The sequence below is a fragment of the Lissotriton vulgaris genome, chromosome 6 (assembly GCF_964263255.1).
Source record: "Lissotriton vulgaris chromosome 6, aLisVul1.2, whole genome shotgun sequence".
Taxonomy (NCBI): domain Eukaryota; kingdom Metazoa; phylum Chordata; class Amphibia; order Caudata; family Salamandridae; genus Lissotriton; species Lissotriton vulgaris.
Window position 1 is genome coordinate 1,403,095,882 of NC_141694.1, and position 22,123 is coordinate 1,403,118,004.

Here is a 22,123-nt window from a genome sequence, read left to right on the forward strand (position 1 = left end):
GTAAATAAATAATTTACTCTTAATTTCTATGCAGGTAAGTACTTAATCAATAATAACTCAATCGGAAATGAAAGAAAACAGAGTCCGTGGTGTTAGAGTTCTTAGGGGTTTTATTCCTTAAAAAGGAATGGTCAAGACCAAGTTATCATGTTCCGAACACCACACAGGGTGTCAGAAGGGATAGAGCGCTACATTTTATTGACAGTACATAGCTTATATACTTATTTTACACCATTGGAAACAGTATAGAAGGCGTAACAGCTGAGAGAAGACAAGATAACAGTATACACGTGGTACATGTGCGTAGTCAAGAGGCGTGAACTAGAGGTGTGTTCTGGAAAACGTCACAGGTAGGTGTCACCAAAAGGGGTGGCACTAACAGGAATGTTGCAATGTCAGCAGAAATCGGAAGCTTGGATGCGCGCGCAGCTGTATGACGTGTGCATGACATGGAGTCGGAGGGTGCTGGGGACTTGACATTTGCACTGACGGAAAGAGACAGAAGTCTGGCATGTCAGATCAACTTGTGCTTCTATCATATCTGATATCTGATGTTTAGGAACTAAGCTATCTGGGCGGAAAGGTCTCTGGGGCAGAAGCTATTCTATACTGACTGTGAGTGCGTGTATAAGCGCCTGAATGTCTGTATGAGAAGCGTGGGGCACGGGGCCTTCCAGGGGAGCATGGCAACAGAAGCTATGAATTACTTGAATTAGTTGCATAGAGACAGGTCGGCCCTTTGGCCCTGCAGCTGAGGAAGGATGTTTACTGGAGCTAGCAGGCAGGAATGTATTTTCGGGGAGGGAAACAGATAACTCGAAGGTTATAGTCAATCTTGGCAGGCAGCAGGCTGAGCCGAGCGCGAGGGGCCGCGCTGAAAGTAAGTCAGAGTTCACGAGTACGGGGGCAGCCTGGGCAGAGATTCTCGGAGTCAGAAGCCAGAAAAGAGGTTCGGTGGCAGAGATTCAGGGCCTACTTCAGCCAGAGCTGAAAAACGTAGGAGTACACTACAAAAAGACGTTGGCATAGCATACTTAGGAACGGACCACTCAACTCATTCATGGTGGGTCTGAAAGAGGACATGTTAACGTTGGACGCAAATGTATTTGCGTCTTCATAGCTGGCACAGGAGGGAAGTTACATGCACTTTAACTCGTGCATGGAGACGGTGGGGTACTCGCTAGGGAACACAACTTGACCATAAAATTTATATTTCCTCATTCCCTCCTTGTTCCCTACGGACCCTTCATGATATATCGATCCTCATGAATCGATCAGTTTGTTCTTGTAACATTATATGTTCATCTTTCTTTCTTTGACGATTTGAAAGACAACTGGAATGTTCAATGCAGGAAGTGGCACACAGTCCACATATTGCCGGTCCACATTGTAGACACAGGCAGCAACTGAATACTAAGACTAGGCCAATGCCTAGGAAGGATAGGATCTTCTATCCCCAAGCTGTTAACGTTGTCCAGAACCAACCGGACCAAGTCCAGGTGCCTGGATTCTGATGTATCTGATTTGCAATTTTATGCAGACGGGTAATAGCTTGATAGACAGATGGTGCATTTTGTGGGATGAAAACGCAGCAACTTGACCCGATGACCTTACAGGCTCCACCTCTATCTGCCAAGATGACGTCAATAACAAGACGATTTTGAAGGACAACAACCCGCATAGCAGATTGCTCCTCTGTTAAGTTACCTAAGGCGGAGGCAGTTTCATGTACTACTGCTTCAAGTGTTCTAGTTAATCTACGTATTAATTTACTGTTTTGGACAGGTCCTAGAAAGAAAAAGAATCCTTTATTGAAATCAGTGTACTGTTCCCATGCCGTTTCTGTGTAGTCGACAAGTGGGATATCTCTTCTGGATCTATTCTTGACTAGATTCGTATTTCTATGGTAATCAGGGGGAGCTAGAAAAACAGGTGGCAGAAGGAATGCAATATAACAGGTACCATCCCAGTCTGGAGGCAAACGTATGTATGCGGTATGACCACAAACAAAATAAGAGTGACTGATAGCTTTGAAGGACGATTTACCCTGATCACTGAATTCGACCACAGTAGTGCATTTACTATGACCTACGTGTACTGAACCTTTCTTTCGGACACATAATTCACCTGTGACTGGTAATACTAACATATGGGGCAGAACTGGAGCGGCTTCGGATTCAACAGTAAGGATCATGAGATTAATTGTGTAGTTACCTAATCCATATACTTCATTTTCTAGATCAGTTCCTATTCGAGTAGGGAGTCCCTCCTTGTCAGGGTAACAGACGTCGAGCAGGACTAAGTTCAGGTTTCCCCAAATCCAGCCTCCATCGAAAACAGCAATATCGGGATCTAAAGAATTAATTGTTTTAAACCATGCACCACAGGAGCCATTGTGAGTGAACGGGTACGGAAAGAGGGGCAGAGCTCCCTTCTAATTCTGATAGGGAGGGAGTCGGCCACATATCCAGCAGTCGGTAGCATTATTTGTCTGATGGGAGTGGTGTAACATACTAATGAATGTGTTATTGCGCAGCGCAAGTCTGTAAGAGAGTTCATGTGCAGGTAATTCACTAAAAGTGTGTTCAGCAGAGACATTGTAAGCAGATTGTTCACGCCTGAAAATAGGCCAATAGATGGGTAACAGAATGCTGGCAATAATAATTAGAACACTTAAGAAAAACATTATTAACAACGTCACTATACAGTGACTACGCAGTGATTTGCAGTATGTACGTTTCTTTGCTTCTCTCTCTCTCTCTCTATCTCGATCTAGGGGATACATGTCAGAAACTATTTAACCGATTCACCTAGGGGAGGACTTAAACAATTAAACTGTCTGACTTGCTAGATCGGAGTTTCATACGATATTGTTCTTGGGGAGTCTTTTCTCGTTCGGTAACGGTAAAGTCACTTGGTTTTATACAGTCTTTGGTGGGGGTGGACGAGTCAGAGTCCTGTTTTAGTTCGTTTTTTAGTTCATTGCAAAGCTTGATGTGACTCGTGTGGACCCACCCCTTTCTCCCCTCTATCTTCACGGCGGTCCTCGTGGTGAGAAGAACGGTCTTCGGGGACTTCCAGCGGGGCTCCAGCGGACTTTTCCGGTCGAAATTCCGGACGAGTACCAGATCCCCAGGACGGACCTCGTGCGGCTTTACATCAGTGTTGTCAGGGAAAGCTGCGGCAACCTGTGAACGACATGATTGGAGTGCAGACATCAAGGAGGCAAGGTAATCTGTCAACATATTGCAATCAACATCCGTGATTTTCTTCGGAATGGGCGTCCCCCACATATTCGGTGGTCTGCCAAAGACCACTTCGTACGGGGATAGCCCTGATCTCGAGTGGGCGACCATTCTCATGTAGAATAGTGCCACGGGCAGGGCGACTATCCAGTCGACCCCTTTCTCCTGACAAATCTTTGCAAGACGTAATTTTAGTGTCTGATTATGCCTTTCTACAAGGCCTGCTGCTTCGGGATGTCGGACACAATGGAACTTCCACTGGTATCCTAGCAGTAGGGAAACTTCTTTCATTAATGCAGATGAGAATGGCTGACCGTTATCTGAGTATACGACACGAGGCAAGCCGTATCGTGGGAAGAATTCACGAACCAGCTGCTTGGCAGTGGTCGGAGCAGTGTAATCTGATACTGGGTATGCTTCGGTCCAGCGGGACAGAGCACAGACAACTACGAGAACATATTTAAAACCTCGACAACGGTCCATCTGGATATAATCCATTTGGAGGACTTCAAAAGGGTGATCGGGAGGATGAAATCCACCTTGCTCTACAGGGACGCTTTTACCTGGATTGAACTGACAACAGATCATGCAAGTACGCACTTTCTGTTTTGCTGCTGCTCGTAAGTGTTTGTTGTGCCAGAGATTCTGTAAACTGTCTAACATCGCTTTCTCTCCTAGATGTGCCGGGCTATGTGCTGTATTTATCATGACTTGAACCATAGAGTCAGGGAGAAACCATATAGATTTTTCCTTCGTTATCCAACCTTGATCTGTCTGAATCCCTCCTAGTTCAGTCCATTTCTTTATTTCATCTGGAGTAGCATGTGTCTGGATATCAATTACGTCTAGGGCGGGATCTCTAACTGTCATACACTTTGTCGGTACTATTGTCTTTGTCACATCAGTAATCTGGGTGTGAGTCAGTGCTGTATGTTTTGCTGTCTGGTCTGCCAGGTCGTTACCCTGGGACACAGAATCTGTAATTTTAGTATGTGCTTTACACTTCATGACTGATATGCCCGAAGGCAAATGTATTGCTTCTAACAGTGCTTGAATGAGGGGACCGTGTTGAATCTTGGCCCCATGAGAGGTCAGGAAACCTCGTTCTTGCCAGAGGACTCCGAAGTCGTGTACAACTCCGAATGCATAACGTGAATCTGTGTATATGTTAACATTTCTGTTTTTGGCTAGAATACAAGCTCGGGTCAGAGCGATGAGCTCTGCTGCTTGAGCAGACAGTGTGTCAATACGATGTGTTTCTTTAACTTCAGTTTCAGTGGTCACGGCATACGCGGCCACTAATTCTCCTGTACTTGTTCTCATGCATGAACCGTCCACATAAAGTGTCAGGTCTGGATTTGTCAATGGAACATCTGTTAAATCTCGTCTAGGCTTTGTTACTGCATTAATGATTTCTATGCAATCATGTGGGGCTGGATCTGTCATAACTGTTGGTAACAGTGTTGCGGGGTTCAGGATGCTGCAGCGTCTGATTTCTATGTGTGGCTGGAATAGTGTTAATTCATAACCTGTCAGTCGTGCTATAGTCAAGTGTTGAGTCTGGGTTCTGTTTAACAAAACCTCTACAGAATGTGGTACTTGAACTGTTAACTGATGACCTAAAACAATTGAATCACTCTGTCTGATTGCTAATGCTGTTGCTGCTACAGACTTTAAGCACGCAGGGAGTGCCTGGGCTACTGAATCCAATGTACTTGAAAAATAAGCGCAAGGCTTATGTGAACCTGCTTGATCTTGGGTGAGGACAGACAACGCTGTACCATCACGTTCTGTAACGAAAAGTGTAAACGGTTTGCTGTAACATGGTGTTGCTAAAACTGGTGCTTGACATAAGGCTTTCTTTAATTCTTCAAAAGCTTGTGTGTGCTCCTGAGTCCAAGGGAGGGCAGTCGAAGTTGCTGCCTCCTGTGTCGTTAACTGAATGAGTGGTTTGGCTAGAAATGCATACTGGGGAATCCATTGTCTGCAGTACGAGGTGAGGCCTATGAAGGCCCGTACTTCCTTTTGTGTCTGGGGTTGCGGCATATTTACAATTAACTGAATGCGATCGGGAGTGAGCTGTCTCCCCACTTCTCATGCATCTAATTCACTCTGATCTGTTCCAGGCCTGTCTCGTTCTCTTATTAGACAATTTATGAAAAATCGTAGTATCAGTGCTTGCATGTCAACTTTCTGTTTCTCCATGGCATCCTTAATACTGTCAGGGTCTTTCCCTGTCTGAACAAACTCATATATTCTATCTAGACGCTCCTTCATTCCTACATAGCATAACAAGTTATCAGTAGCAGATCTTAACCGTAATGATGCCAATATCATTAAATCGTCTTTTCCGGGTACTGGATCATATCTGCAAACTGACATGTTTTCTTTTAATGCGTCAAGGCGGGATGAATTAGAGGAGTGGGGAGACCTGTACGTAAGAGGACTCTGCATACCTCTGAGATTGAATCTGTGAGTTGGTGGCGGGGTCTGAGGACCCGCGGTCGCACCTCCTGAAGCGGAAGCTTGTGCATTACCTCCCTGTGGAGTCTGTATCTGAACTTGAATTTGTCGTTTAGGTGGATCAGGCAAACGTGGTTTCGGTAGGTCAGTTTTGAGTACGGGAAGTGGCGGGGCTGGCGGGACAGGAGAAGTCTGTTGTGGTACTGGCGAAGCATGATCTGGGGGCGGGGTGCCGCCCCCGTCCCTGTCAGTAGGCAGGGCACGAACAGGCAGGTTGGTGTAAGCTGGAGCTACATCTTCTAGGTAGGAATTTAGGAATATGTCTTTAGTAGTCTTGTGCATTACTCTAGTTGGAACTAATGGCGACGGCAAATTTTTCGGTATTTCTGAAATGGCGTCAGGTGTACCCTCGGCCATAAGATACATGCCGTTTACTTGGCTATTTCGGATGCGATCTATTTGTTCTGATTTTACTCGGATTCCTTCAATAACTAGTTCGTTTTCTCGAGCTTTTTCTGATTCTTTAAGTCTGTCTTCTCTACGAAGTGCTCTTTCAGCACGTTTATGTGATTCCTTACGCCAAAATTCTATGGCATCTTTCTGAGACTGTCTGGCTTTCTTTTTCCGTAATGCCTCTTCTACCTTCATGATGCACTCGGCATCCCATGTTCCATTAACTGGCCATCTGTGTCTCTCGTCTAAGTGCTTTGTATAATCGGTCCATAATTCTAGATACAATATGGCATCTATGCCATGCTTATTATACATAAAATTGCCTGGAGTGTCCCTAGGAGGGATAGGAATTTCTTCCTCCAGCATCCCTTTCCTAGTTCCTATCTGCTTTAACTTGTTGAAAAACGGCATTCTGCTTACTTGATACTGAAATGCGCAATCCTTGATACTTAATTCTGAATGTAACTAGTTATACAAGAAAACACAATAATGCACAAAAAAACAGTCACATTTATACCACGACATTAATCACAAAAAAACATTTAAGACATAGATGACTACCCCCCTATACTGGATGTACTGCTCAACAGTACAGATACACTGGTGTAACAGTGCAAAAATTCAGAAATTCGGAATACTAGATATACTGCTAAACAGTACAGATACACTGCCTAAAAACAGTGCAGACCGGACTTGTGTACCCAAACCCGTCTAGATACGACCCAGCAACGGTACTCACCGGGAAGCACGGAAACAGAAGGCCTCGGAAAACTCGACTGGACTCGACTCGATACTTCGGAGAACTTCGGAAAACTTCGGAAAACTTCGGAAAACTTCGGAAAACTTCGGAAACCTGGTGGGCCTCTTGACACCTCGGACCTTGCTTCTTTCGGCTAGGCTCTGGTCGGGATCCTCCGCACTCCTCACCGCCTCGTCTGGGTACTGATCGCAGTCTTCGTCACCTCCGTGGGTCAGAGGGAGATGCAGGAAATCCTGCCGATACGCGTATGTTCCGGCTAACTGACGGCAGGGGACATAGGTTGCAACGCACCAACCGGCGCGTGAGGTGGGGGAGGGGTCCCTATTCGGGCGCCAAAATGATGTAAATAAATAATTTACTCTTAATTTCTATGCAGGTAAGTACTTAATCAATAATAACTCAATCGGAAATGAAAGAAAACAGAGTCCGTGGTGTTAGAGTTCTTAGGGGTTTTATTCCTTAAAAAGGAATGGTCAAGACCAAGTTATCATGTTCCGAACACCACACAGGGTGTCAGAAGGGATAGAGCGCTACATTTTATTGACAGTACATAGCTTATATACTTATTTTACACCATTGGAAACAGTATAGAAGGCGTAACAGCTGAGAGAAGACAAGATAACAGTATACACGTGGTACATGTGCGTAGTCAAGAGGCGTGAACTAGAGGTGTGTTCTGGAAAACGTCACAGGTAGGTGTCACCAAAAGGGGTGGCACTAACAGGAATGTTGCAATGTCAGCAGAAATCGGAAGCTTGGATGCGCGCGCAGCTGTATGACGTGTGCATGACATGGAGTCGGAGGGTGCTGGGGACTTGACATTTGCACTGACGGAAAGAGACAGAAGTCTGGCATGTCAGATCAACTTGTGCTTCTATCATATCTGATATCTGATGTTTAGGAACTAAGCTATCTGGGCGGAAAGGTCTCTGGGGCAGAAGCTATTCTATACTGACTGTGAGTGCGTGTATAAGCGCCTGAATGTCTGTATGAGAAGCGTGGGGCACGGGGCCTTCCAGGGGAGCATGGCAACAGAAGCTATGAATTACTTGAATTAGTTGCATAGAGACAGGTCGGCCCTTTGGCCCTGCAGCTGAGGAAGGATGTTTACTGGAGCTAGCAGGCAGGAATGTATTTTCGGGGAGGGAAACAGATAACTCGAAGGTTATAGTCAATCTTGGCAGGCAGCAGGCTGAGCCGAGCGCGAGGGGCCGCGCTGAAAGTAAGTCAGAGTTCACGAGTACGGGGGCAGCCTGGGCAGAGATTCTCGGAGTCAGAAGCCAGAAAAGAGGTTCGGTGGCAGAGATTCAGGGCCTACTTCAGCCAGAGCTGAAAAACGTAGGAGTACACTACAAAAAGACGTTGGCATAGCATACTTAGGAACGGACCACTCAACTCATTCATGGTGGGTCTGAAAGAGGACATGTTAACGTTGGACGCAAATGTATTTGCGTCTTCATAGCTGGCACAGGAGGGAAGTTACATGCACTTTAACTCGTACATGGAGACGGTGGGGTACTCGCTAGGGAACACAACTTGACCATAAAATTTATATTTCCTCAAGTGGGTGGCACAATAGGTGCTGCAGTCCCACTAGTAGCATTTAATTTACAGGCCCTGGGTACATGTAGTACCACTTTACTAGGGACTTACATTTAAATTAAATGTGCCATTTGGGTGCAAGTTAATTTCATTATGTCTAAAGGAGAGAGCACAAGCACTTTAGCACTAGTTAGCAGTGGTAAAGTGTGCAGAGTCCTAAAAGCCAACTAAAACGGGTTCAGAAAACAGGAGGGTGAAGGCAAAAAAAGTCTGGGGATGACCCTGTAGAAAGGGCCAAGTCCAACCACGTGTTTCCTGGCTATGTGCTTTTTTAACAGCATGTTGAATGCATAAATATTTATTTAACACTAACGACTCTTGTATAGATGTTAATTATTTTATTTATTTAATATCACACTAAGTAACACATAGGTCCTACATGTAGCTGGGTAGTTTTTTTATTGTATAAATGTTGCTTTGCACACCAATTTTAGTAAATCAAGTAGGTTGATCAAGCAATCAATCAAACAGCATCTGCAAAATGCAACGCTGTCACCTCTAGGGGTATCTGGGTGCTGTATCTCCATAGAAGAGCCAGGCCTTGAGTCTCTTTCTGAAGCCTGCCGGTTAGGGAGCTGTACAGAGCTGGAGGAGAAGGTTGTTGCAGGTCTTGGCAGCGATGTAGGAGAAGGAGTGGCCACTACTGGGGCTGTGACTAATGTAGGTAATTGTGTGTGTGCGCAAGTGAAAAGGAGTGCAGGTGTCTAGAGGGTTGGTGGAAGTTCTGTCAATGGTTGATGTAGGCAGGTCATGGCAGGCTTTGTAGGTGTGTGAGGATCTTGAACTGGCTATTCTTCTGAATGCGGAGCCAGTGGAGGTCTCTCAAGTGGGGGCGATGTGGGTTTGTTTGCGGAGGTCCAGAATGAGTGTGGTTGCTGTGTTCTGTATTGTCTGGAGTCTTCTGAGGAGCTGGGTGTAGATGCTGGAGTAGAGGGCATTGCGGTAGTCGAGGCGGCTAGTGATGAGGACTGAGTGCCGGTCTTTCTGGTGTTGGTTGAATCTATATAAAGATTCTGCAGAGCATGCAAAGTGTGTGGAAGCAGGAGGAGGAAATTGCATTGACTTGTCATTTTATGGTCAGTTGGCTGTCGAGGATGATGCCAAGGTTATGTGCATGATCGGTCGGTGTAGGTCTGAGTTCTGCAGGCCACCAGCTGTGGTCCCATGTGGAGGTGTTATTCCTGAAGATCAATACTTCAGTTGTGTAGGAGTTGAGTTGGAGGCAGTTGTGTCTCATCCATTTGGCTATGTTGGTCATGGCATTGCAGAAGTTGGTTTTGGTAATGGAGGGGTCCTCGGTGAGCGAGAAGATCAAATGAGTGTCTTATGCGTAGGAGATTATGTTGAGTCCATGGGATCTGACGATGTCTGCGAGAGGGGTCATGTAGATGTTGAACAGGGTGGGGCTGAGGGAAGATCCTTGTAGTGGGCTACATATAATGTCTTTGGGTGCAGAGGTGAATGGAGGCAGTCGGATGCTCTGTGTGCATCCTCTAAGGAAGGAGGCAATCCACTTGAGGATGTCTTGCTGTATGACTATGTTGTAGAGTCTGTTGATGAGGGTATTGTGGCTGACGGTGTCGAACACCTTGGAGAGGTCGAGGAAGAACAGGACCACAGTTTTTCTGTGGTCGAGGAGTGTTCTGATGTCGTCTGTAGCGGCAATCAGTGCGGTATCAGTGCTGTGGTTGGCAATGGCATGCAATCCTGATTGTGAGGCATCCAGAAGGTGTTTTTGTTCTAGAAATTCAGTGACCTGCTGGGTGCTATTCAGTAGGATGCAGGCACGGGCCGTGCCGGGCGTTCTACTGGGGCGGTGACGTCAGGCAGGGGAGGGTCAGGGTGGGGGAATGTAAAATACGGGAAAAGGACCATTAGAGGTAAGTATCGGGGAAAAAAAACGAATTTCGTTGCCCATCTGCATCGCCAAATGTGATGCAGAGTGGGCAACGAAATTCGGGGGTTTTTTTTTTCGATACTTACCTCGCCGGGAGGTGTTACCATGCGCTCTACAAACTCCTTTAAACTAAACTAAACTAATGGTCCTTTTCCCGTATTTTACATCCCCCCGCCCTGACCCTCCCCTGCCTGACGTCACCGCCCTAGTAGAACGCCCGGCACGGCCCGTGCCTGGTAGGATGGCTCAGTGAGCTAAATGCTTGTTGAAGAGAAATGTTGTAGTCTGCAGGTCACACGTTCAAATCCTACAAGGCCTCTGAGACTTCTATCCTTCCAATGTGAGTAAATTAATTAAAAATAACGCTTGGTTTTTTTTTTACAGCGTTTAGAAATAAGCAGTAGTGCTATGAAGCAATTTATAAAAATGTATTTTTAATCTTTACTTTTTGGGATGATATTTAGGCCAACCTGTCACCGGACTATCAATGCATTATGCCACATATCCACACAGATTAGAGAAAGGAGGCGCTATAGTGAAATAAACAGGATATTGCTAGGTCTGTATTCAGATCCTGCATATTTTTAACCAATTGAGGGTAGATTTTTTCGTGCAAGTGGCAGTGGCTATATAACACGCCCTTGATAGAATTGGATTATTCAGTCCAAAACAAGTGTTCATATTTGCAATCCAACTGTAACTGCATGAAGCCGAGGCACACTTTTCTCCCCTCAATTACCGAGCAATCTTTTTGCTCATCATTTTAGGTGCTAAGAAGGCAAATCACAGCATTCTCGGAGACACGTGCAATTATTTCTGCCACCTCCATTTTGTAAAGGTTATTCTGCCTACTGTTCTGGAAATGCAGACTGATTCACATGATCACTGTGGAAGACTGCAGTAAGGTGACTTTTGTGCCAACACTAACCCGGGAGAGTGACTGTGTCAATCACCCAATAAGAAAATCCACTCATAATTGAATCGCAAAGTGTGGATGATTGACACCCGTTCAGGTACTGAAGAAAACAGTTTTTAGGAGGTTGGAGATTAGTTTTGTTGTATTAGTATTACTCTTATGATTAGCTATTTATTTTCATAAAGTGGGCAAAATATGCATTTTCTCGCTTACCAATTTGACTGCTGTCTAGTGGCATTTTGTCAAAAGTATATATTTTCTAAAAGTGAGCAGGACAGTACTGTAAGTGGGCGAAAGTCTGCTAGGCAGGACCAAGGCAATGCAAAAAACAAGAATAGTGAACCTGTGCCCAATTCGGTTCCCTATTGCTTGAAAGACTGCAGGACACATGCCTGTGCCTGTACAAACACTGGCTACAAATGGTGTCCTTGGGCCTATGACACTATTGATTCGAATTGAATAACCAAGCAAGCACAGTTTTTAAGTTTGCATTTTGAAGTGTTCTTTGCTTATAGCCCAAGATTGTAGTGCTATATGAACTGTTGAATGACTATGTGGTTCCCTGACATAGGGCCATATATATCATTGAAATTCGCATTCGCAAAGGCCGAAATTCGGCCTTTGCAAATGGGAATTCGCAAAATGATATGTATGAAGGAAAATCCAATGCAAAATAAGGAATCGCAAAATTTGCGATTCCTTATTTTGCGATTGCGTTTAAGGAATAGCAAATTTTGCGATTCCTTAAATGCAATGTAAGAAGGAAAAAAAAATTGCTAAATGGCCTTAAGGAATCGCAAATTACCACCAACTTCTAGTTGGTGGTAAGTTGCGAATTCCTTGAAAAATGCACATTTTTGCTTTTTTCAAAGTGCCATGTGACGCACATACATGCCCTTAGGGCATGTATGTGCACCACATGTGCACCTATTCTTATTTCAGGGGTTCAACAGGGTGTCCTTTGGACACCCCTGCACCCTTGAAATTATTCTCAATTTGCGATTAGCAAATTGCGAATTCGCAAATTGAGAAAAAATTGCCATTCCTTCCTATGGGCCTCCAGACCCATAGAAATGAATGGGAAAGTATTCCTTAATTGCGAATTCGCAATTTGCGATTTCAAAATTAAGGAATATCAAGAAATCGCTAAAAAAAATTGTTTTTCAGGATACATACCATTTTGCGATTCTGAAATAGCAATTTCTTAAAAATCGCTATTAAAGAATCGCAAATTGGTTCCTTGATACATATGGCCCTATTTCAATTTTATTCTTTGTCCGGTAATTCTATCAAATTTTCAAGTTTAGGATTCGATTTCACATACATTTGTCTGCGCCCTAAATTACCTGGGTTTTGTGGAGTTGTCTTATCTACTCATCATATCACACCCCTTTTGGACCACCCACCCACACCGTTTTCACTTTAAACACTGGAGCGGGTTTTCACGATAGGTGCGAAAAGACTTGTAACCAGGAGGGGCCTTTCAAAACAGTGACTTCACACCACCTGCCACTCAGTCATGGCAGGGCTTTCTGTGGGCCGGGTCCTGAGACGAGGCTCTATCGGGCGGCTCTCATTTTCGTCCTCAGGGTGAAAAAAAATCTCAACAGCAGCAGTACCAGCTTTCACTGCCTGTGATGGTACTTGAAACCGACTCGTATAGTTCTTGCACAGTCTCATCATTTCAGAACTGAAGCATTTTCAATATTATATACAAGGAAGCCATAGTTGTTGCTTATTTATCTTATGCAACTAACAACAATTGACAAAGCCAACAGTCCTGGTTTGTTGATGGTGTCAAATTACGTGTTGTATTATATATCTGGATGAAAAGACAGAGGCAGCAAAATACTAGAGTGGCACACTATGCTAAGCACAGATTTTTAGTTTATGTGTTTTTAAGCAACGCCTTTAATTACAATGAGCACACCCCTTTCAGAGACCCCCTCCCATTTTTTCATCCCAATTAAACCCCTAAGTCATGGTACAGCATCACGCCATAGGTTCATGTCACATGCTGTGCTTCTGGATGATTATCAGCTGTCAGCCCAGACCAGAAGTGTTTATATCGAAATAGTGGACTAAAATCTCTATGATTTATGTTATTTCTGTAGACATTTTAACATACGTCCTGTCCAAAGCACATCATGGCTCCAGTATGCCATTCAAGGACATAAGGAAGGCCCTTGCAGACACTAGAGTGTCTAGCTCAGCCCAAGCCCCTTGTGCACCCACGTTGCTGCTAGTGAAAGTGCAGGTTTAGAGGCCTTTAACCAAGTTTTTCCGGGGGCCGTATCATTCTGCGACAATCCACTGATGTTTGTTTCGCAGTGATGCAGTAAACAAAGTGCCATTGGCCCTAATTATTAATTGCACGTTTCAGGGGTGATATTACCGTATAGTGGAATCCAGGGCTTTAAGTGGGATGAAAAAACTGGGGGGGTCTCTCAAAGAGACGTGGCCAAAGTAATTAGGGGCGTGGCTAAAAAAAATATAAGCTAAAGATCTGTGCTTAGCATAGTGTTTCACCGACTTGCAATTTGCTCTATCTGTCACTGCATCCAGATATATGATACAACAAGTAACATCCTGCCTACAACAAGTCAGGACTATTGGCTTTGTCAAAGGATGTTAGTTACATAAGATAAATAAGCAGCAACTATGGTCTGTATATAATATTGAAAAAGCTTCCACTTTAAAGCCTTAGTGACAGCAAAACAATGTTGCTGCTCCTGAGTTTCAAAATGAGAAGGGAAATCCAGAGAGAAAATCACTCTCTTTAAAAGATTTCCCTTCCCCTACAACACACCTGGCCAGGCCCGGACTGGCCGTTGCGGGCACTGGGCAATCCCCCGGTGCGCCGCAAGGGTGGGGGTCGGTTTTGGGCCCAGGGGGCCGTTTTTGTTACAGGGCCGTTTTTGCAGCATAGCTGCAAACGCGTCCCTATAACAAAATCGGCCAAAAACCGGCCCGACAAAGAGCTCGGTCGCACCTCCAGAGAGCCAGCCGAGCACTTTGCCAGGGCCGGTTTTGGTTCTCAGTCCGGCCCTGCACCTAGCATGACGTCATGCCGTAACTTCTCCACTATTGAGAAGTGAGCAGTGTGAGCACGTGCACATCGATGTGCCTGCTGTCAATGCAGTCCGGAAAAAACGGACCGCCTGTGCCAGGGCACAAAACAGAGCCTGAAAGAGACCCGTTTTGAGGCCCCGTCTAAAAAACTGCTGGCGCTCAGCACCGTTGAGACCCATTCCACTCAAAGCCCTGGTGGAATTGTATGCGAAGGAAGGGGACGTTCTTACAATGCTCCCTTCTGTCAGGAAAAAATTGGCATGAGACTGTTAGTGTCAGCTTGGGAGGTTTGATAGTCAGCAGAGATGTTATTTTATCCTGAGGCACTGTACGAGTAAGAAGGGGTGCATGGGCAGCTTAAGTTGGTTTTCTGGATGAATGAAGGAGAGGGATCCGTAAATGGAGTCCCGTGCTGCTCAGAGTTCTGTGTGTGTGTCAGTGCAAGCTGAGACGTGGGGAACACAACTGTTCCTGTAAAAAGTACTAGAACATTTAAAGGACAACAAGCACCGGGACAACTCTTACCCAGAAGCAAGACATTTCTCAGACAAATGTAAAGACGTTACAACACAAACTATTACAATGCATACTTTTACAACATGGTTTTTACAATACAACTTTCATTACAACGCATGCTATTACAATGAAGGCCATTACAACGCATGTACCATTACAACGTAAATTACTATTCTAACACCGCCGGGTGCTTACCTCAGGGAAGGTGCTGGTCAGTGAGGCATTTGTGTTGTGTTGTAATGGCATGGGTTGTAATAGCATGCGTTGTAATGGAACTTGCGTTGTATTAGCGGTGTTGTAAAGGCATTGCGTTGTAACGCCTGCATTGTAATGGATGTTTCCCTTCTCAGACGCTCATGACTCTAATGCTGAAGCGTTATCATTATTTTGTTTTGTCGGGGTGTTACCAGATAGAAGAGGTGGCACCAGGGTGAAACTTTAAAGAAAACTTGAATCCAGATATATTACTTAACTGAGATCGATATACTTTAAAGGTCTTAATTTGAAGAAAAAAGTAAGTTCACATTAAAGTCATGTCGGTGGTCCATAGAACCTCCTATCTGGGAACTGGAAAGAAACTTTGGTGTCCTCCTGTGGGTAAAAATAGAGATCTATTATGTATTTGTGTGCATGATGAATCTTGTCTTAAGTACCAGCAACACAAAGGTCATGCATATCTTTGAGAAATCACATGGAATATTGTGAAAAGTAAGTCCACTGGGGCAGAATGCCTCATCACTATCCCCAAGAATTATTTTAGCCATGTTGTCCAGTAGTGGCCAGGAGGCTCGTTTGCAGATTAGTGGAGAAAGGGGGTGTGTCCTCCGACAACCTCTTAGCAATCCTGCTGTGTGGAACTTGCTGGCGGTAACAGGAGGGGTTGTCCGCCCCATGGACACTCTGAAAGCAAGGGGACTTAACCAGCAGAGTGTCAGGAGGAGCGTTTCTAGAGGGGTGGAGAAAGAGGGTGGGGCCACCGGCGACTTGCTGGGCTTTTTAAAAATGTATTTGTTTCTATTTTTCCCCCCTCCACATTCTGATTTCAGCACCCGGGGACATACTATTCAGAGGCCAGACACCTTTTTTTGTTTAATCCCAAAGGCGGGGGCCGCACAGCTCCCCTCCCAGTCGTCTTTTTTACATTGCCATAATCAAATTCCTTCAATGGTTCATGTTAATGAGACTACATTTTGGTCTGCCAGTAGTTATTCTGTACTTTTACAATATATTCTTGAGTCTTGTGTACATCAGTTTGACTTAGAATTTGTAATAAATCCTTACTTAGTCTCATCTTCTGATTTAGAGTTTTATTGTGTGGCCAAATGGGTTACACTGTAATTGTTAAATGGTAGTAGATCCTAACTCCTTTTATTTCTCAGGTACATAGAAAGTTCCATTGCAGGGAGCACGGGAAAATGGACTCAATTACTATGTGTTAGAACCATTCTTTCAGGCACACCTTTCAATACACTGAGACAAAACAAGGGAAACACTCAGCTACCTCTGTTCTGCTTAATGGTTGAACACCTGGTTTAACACCTTACTGTCCACTTGAAATACTGATTAGATCAAGTTCCTTCATCCGCATCTCTCTTACTGCAAGAGAGAGATTGGTTCACTGAACACACGTGTGGTTTCAGGAACCTTGGAACGTTCTCAAGATGCAACTGAGTGAGGCATTAGGTAAATCAAAAATGTAAGTTAATTTTGGGTCTATGTGAATGAAGTCTTCCATAATTATTCCTTGTAAAATCCATGGCACCTGGCCTCTGCTTTTACTCTGGATTCCTGTCTATTAAGGTTCATACTCACAACTGTCTCACATTATCTTCTCTTCAGCATCAACATTCCGTTGATGACATCACAGGTGTATCAGCACTGGCTGGCTCCAGAATCTGCTACACAACATAACATCCAAGCCACCGAGAAAGAACGTAGAAAATTATAAATCTGGAGATTTGCAACTCTAATGTGGTAATCAATCCAATGCTACAATACAGGCTGGTCAACAAATATAGCACAGATTCCACCAGGTAACAGTTACTCCTTGTGAAGAATAGAATCATCACCCTTGAAAGAGTTACACTTTGACCAGCAGTGATAGTATAAGTGTTTGGAATCACTGTGGAAAGTTCGAAATTGGGCCTAAAATGTTAATGTAGGCTAATCGGAGAGTTGGGGTGGTGAAATCAGTGATAGTCCTTCCCTGAAATGAATCAGTAGAAACACTTACACACAGAGTGATTTCACTTGCAATGCAGAAGAGACATTTGAACAGATGAGCATTTGCATTCATCTTTCATGGTAGACTGGTTAGTCAGAATTCAATAACTTGCCAAAGTGGCCCAGAAATAGACTCACAGCCAGGTGTGTGCAATGGCAGAACAGCTTGGAAAGTATGTGTATTGACTCTCGCCATAGGTGTAGGAAATCGAGCTAAAGTCATAGAGGGAAAGTGGTTGAAGAAACCTTAGGGGTGATCTTAGCTGCTCTCCTTTCTGTGGGCAATCCCTCTCTATCCATAATGCCGGCCATTAGAGTCTATGCCTACAGAGTCTGAGGTCTAAACCACAACAATTAGTTGAACCATGATTCTTTCCTTAAGCAGGCAATGTAGTGGCAGAGCAAGGTGAATAATACACCTTCTCAGTGATTAGATCATGCTTTAACCTTCCCATGAACAGGTTTCCCATTTACGTCATTGGCTACAGTCGTTATGATCAATTCTCCCCTACACCTGCATCATATCCTGTACATTTCACAGTTGTCCAGGATGTGATTAGGTGTGGTGTGGAGATGCTGAACACCAGTATGGTAGAAAGTGAAAGTAAGCTAATATCTCTCCTCTCATTTTCTCCAAATCTTTTAAACTAAAGTTTTCTGTTATATTTCCTGAGGTTCCTTTATCCTGTTCCTTTCTTGCCTGCAGGATTGATGCTGGAAGTCAGTGCACGTTCTGATTTAGAAGATTAGTAGGGAACAACTACTTAAACAACAGAGCAGAGGGTTGGCCTACATTGCCGTAGTTCTACCATGAATTCCTGTTGGCAGCCAGGGTTTAGGAGTCCATTGGGGTGGGCCTTCCCAGATTTCGATTAGTTTCCACTTGATCTATATGCTGTTACGCCACAACCTCATTATGAACTCTTTTCTCAGACAGAGTTTGGGTATGAACAGTACGATAGGCCCTGTGAGCGGCAAGTGGTCACCATTTCCCTCAAAAGGTAAGGATAATCATGAGGAAATTTGAGGTTTAATGGAGTGGCTGTGATCCATAACTGGCTCAACTGCTATCACCGTTCCTGCCATGACAACCAACATTATCAGGGACGCTGTTGCCTCTTGTTAGCCAGAATCCTATAACCATGTCCCCAAAAAGTAGTGGTTTGTGTTGTGCAGGTGGGAACTTACCTGGAGGATTCAATTGTAAATAATTAACCGAGCCATTAGACACAGGCTTCCTGATTGGCTTGGGAAGGACTCAGTAAATTCAGTTTTTGCATTGAATAGAGAAGTTTGGAACACATTTAACTCATCTTCTAAAAATTCACTCTAAAACGAATTGTGTACAAGTCTTGGTCAATTGTAGGCTATGTATGGCCATCAAAAGTCTTTGAAAAATTGGTACTTGGGCAACTACAGGCTTTCCTGGTAAAAGACAACAACTCGATTCCCAAACATGTTTCTATGTCTTACTCTTTCAGTACTCTTGACTTGGCACTACATTCCAGAATTAAGTCAGGACTTCCTGACGTACTCTTGAAAATTAAGAGTTAAGTCAGAAGTACCACACCGTTAAGTCACACCTGCTCAAAGCAAAAAAATCCTAAACCAGGCTCGGCATATTGTTTACTCATTGGTCTGTATTCAGACCACAACAGAGGTCTGAAACTAGGACTTCTTACCATGTTGACGTTTATTGGGCATGATCCCCGTTGAGGTTAAAAGTACGTTTTTGTGCAATATTATGTAACGTGAGGATCTTACTTGTTTGAATGTTTTTAAAGTTTGGTATAAACTGAATAAACTTTTATGGGTTGAGAATGCTAGGGAAATTTGAGAAAGTAATTTCTCTGTAGTTCCCCAAGAGCGATCCAGCGCCTGGTAATGGGTAGTAAGGACAATACAAATACACAAACCATTAGACTCCCAAACAAGACATTTTATCAAGCTGAAAGCCAGCCTAGACAGACACTTCTATTGTAATTTTCCTCTTGCATCTGGTTCAGGCTCACCTTACACCAGAAGCAGGTCTGTGCTGATCTCATACTACTTCTGCCGTGCAGCCCGAGCTCAGTTCTCATAAAAGTACAATATAGAATGTAATTGTTGATCTCTCCGCGTACACTAACACGCTGTAAGTGTATCTTCAGACATCCCATCCACTCGTCAGACTTAATTTGTATTTGTTAGTCTGAGTTGAGACCACGCAATTCTCATTAAAGTACAATATAGAACATAAACGCTGATCTTTTAGCGCACTTTTGCACGCTGTAAGTGCATCTTCAGACATCCTCTCTCCTCTGGGATTAATTTTTTTTTATTTGTTGGAATCATTCAAGCATTTAGAATTTACTAGACACATAATCACTTACTTGAAATAATTTTAGCACTTATCTGTAATGTAAAAAAGATTCCTTTCAAAGGACCCTCACTGAAATGCACTCATTGCTACTTTTCTGTAGCATGCAGGTCAATTTAATTCTGCACGGGGCTCTCTGTACTGGCAAACAATTGCTGCTTAGAAGCTGGAGTGCCGGCTGAATGCAGTGGGTAGCCGGCATCCAGAGCAGGCCTTGAACACTTGCTTTATTGAAAGCTTGACATCTGAAATGAATTCCACTCCTGCGAACATCTCTTATCAGCCAGAGAGATTTAAGAAAATTACTGTCACCGTGATAATTACTAATAAGGCTCCAGGGGAAGGCGCCAGGCAGTAAGGGCTCATGAAGTAGCACAGATTTCAGAAATGGGCTGGCTAGGAATGCTTCCGCCTTCGTGGTATTTTTTCCTGGAGTTAAGGAATTCCTTTATTGCAAAGACATCGGAGGACTGCGAAGCGCCACTTTAATGAGAGCCCTTGTAATGTACACTTTTAAAAACCAGTGGGCCATTAAATTGCGGGTGGGAGGGAGGATGATATTGTGATGTATACTTTGGCTAGCTTGCAAGCATTGGCAGTAAAATTGGGCTTTGCCTACATTTAACACAAGCGGGTACCAGAGTAACAATATTAATTATACAGTCTTGACTGGGTTTCAGAAAGGTGGCACTCCACAGCACTGGGTATGCTCAGAATCAATTGTTCCTATCAAGAACTCAAAAGAGGCACCTAACATTGTTGTCATATTGTTATCTTTCTTTGCAAAAATCTCTCATTGGATGCTGCTGGTACACAGAGCCATCAACAGCTGTGAGGGACCTGGGAGTGATCATGGACTCCAAACTATTCCAGGTGCCCAGGTGAACCTAGTCACAAAAAACGCCTTTTACAACATGCCTTCCCTACAGCAAAATGTCCCCTCATCTAGTATTCCAGTAGAAGCTCCAGACCACCATTTCACACTTTTTAGTTTATGTCATAACATACAGATGGACTCTGCCTGGGAATGCCGCTCTTTATGCTCTGAAGAATGCAAATATTACAGAATGTCAAAGCAAGGTAAGTCCTACATGTCCATCTACATGACCACATCTCACCTGCCTCCAAGCACTCCAGGGACCAACAACATTTATTCAGCATTCAAGACTGTCTCCATCATCTATGGGCAGCTCCTTGGCAAAGGTCCAATCAAAACTGCAATGATTTTCACAGTAGAGAACCCTCTGCTCCAGGCTGGTGACCCACCTTCCTAGCCAAGATGAAACACATTAGTGGAAGATCATTTGTACACTAGCAAATCTGTAGAACTCTTCTGCAAAAGACAATAAACATTGATGACCACCATAAATTTAGAAAGAAAAAAACTTGGCCTCTTGAGTTGGCGGAATGGACAGACAATACAGGACTGAAGATTATACCACTTGACGCTGGAACCGAGTGCCTTAATGATAGCAGGCATAACCAAAGTAACAAAGTAAAAAAGCCTTTTAGGGTTCCGTGCTGTCTCAGCTCTTGGCTGGGTCCCGCCGAACAGGAAGCAGGCAGCCTCCCTCCCCTAAGCCAATCACAATGTGGCAATGGCAGCATTGCGATTGGTTGGGACGCTGACCACACAGGCGTCTATGGGGCAGACATTTTCTCCATGTAGGCTGCATGCATGCATGGAGGAAAGAGAGAGTGCACATGACTGGTTTGGTTGGCCCCAGAGGCCCGACCAATCAGTCAGGGCTCGCAGCATTGGGCTAGCCACTCCTCCCCTGCTCTTGAGCAGGCCAGCCCCTGACCTAACGCTTCTGCTTTCTCGTAGTGCGAGAATCAGAAATATAAAATAGTATTCATACCATTGTATGTGTCTGCTTCTCGCACTGCGAGAAAGCAGTGGGGCAACGCTCATCCGCCCCTGCTTCTTTTCCGGTGTGGTGCAGTTCACCTGAGGTGGCTAGTTTCTTAGCCAGCTATAATGTGGGCCCTGTGCACACTGTGCCACAGGACGAAAAGCTTTACCTGACTGATGAGGCCTAAAAAGGACAGAATAGGCTTGGAGTTGCTTGTGTTCCTATCTATGGATCCTATCTAGACAGCATCCTACTTTCTGGAATTTCTGAAGCCGAAGAAAATCCTGTCAAATTGTTTTATGTTTGTTCTCTGTGCTCCTTCCATTGTTCATCTTTCTCTTTGCTTCTGTGATTTAAAATGGTGTGGTACTGTTCGAGCTGGGGATCCTCTGTAGTGTTGGACTGGTACTACTACTTCGGGCCCTCGAGAAATGGATTTGAGAAGCATTACTGTGTTGTTTTTTGCATTTAAAAAGTCACTGCTCCATTTTCATAATCCCTTTTACAGAGCTCTGCTAAAGAAAAGGACTGCTAATTGTCTGAACTAGAGGTAATTTCTGATGTATTAATATTTTTAGAAGTTACATGGTCCAACAATCGGCTCTGATGGTGTTACATACCTAACAATATGGTATCAGTCCTCGAAAAATCATAAAAATATTACCAGACCTGCAGGGCTAGAGATTAGAACAATCTACTTGGCCTAACTGTAATGTACTTGGCCCTTAAACTAGTCCCGAATTGTGTGATCCTAGGCAAAA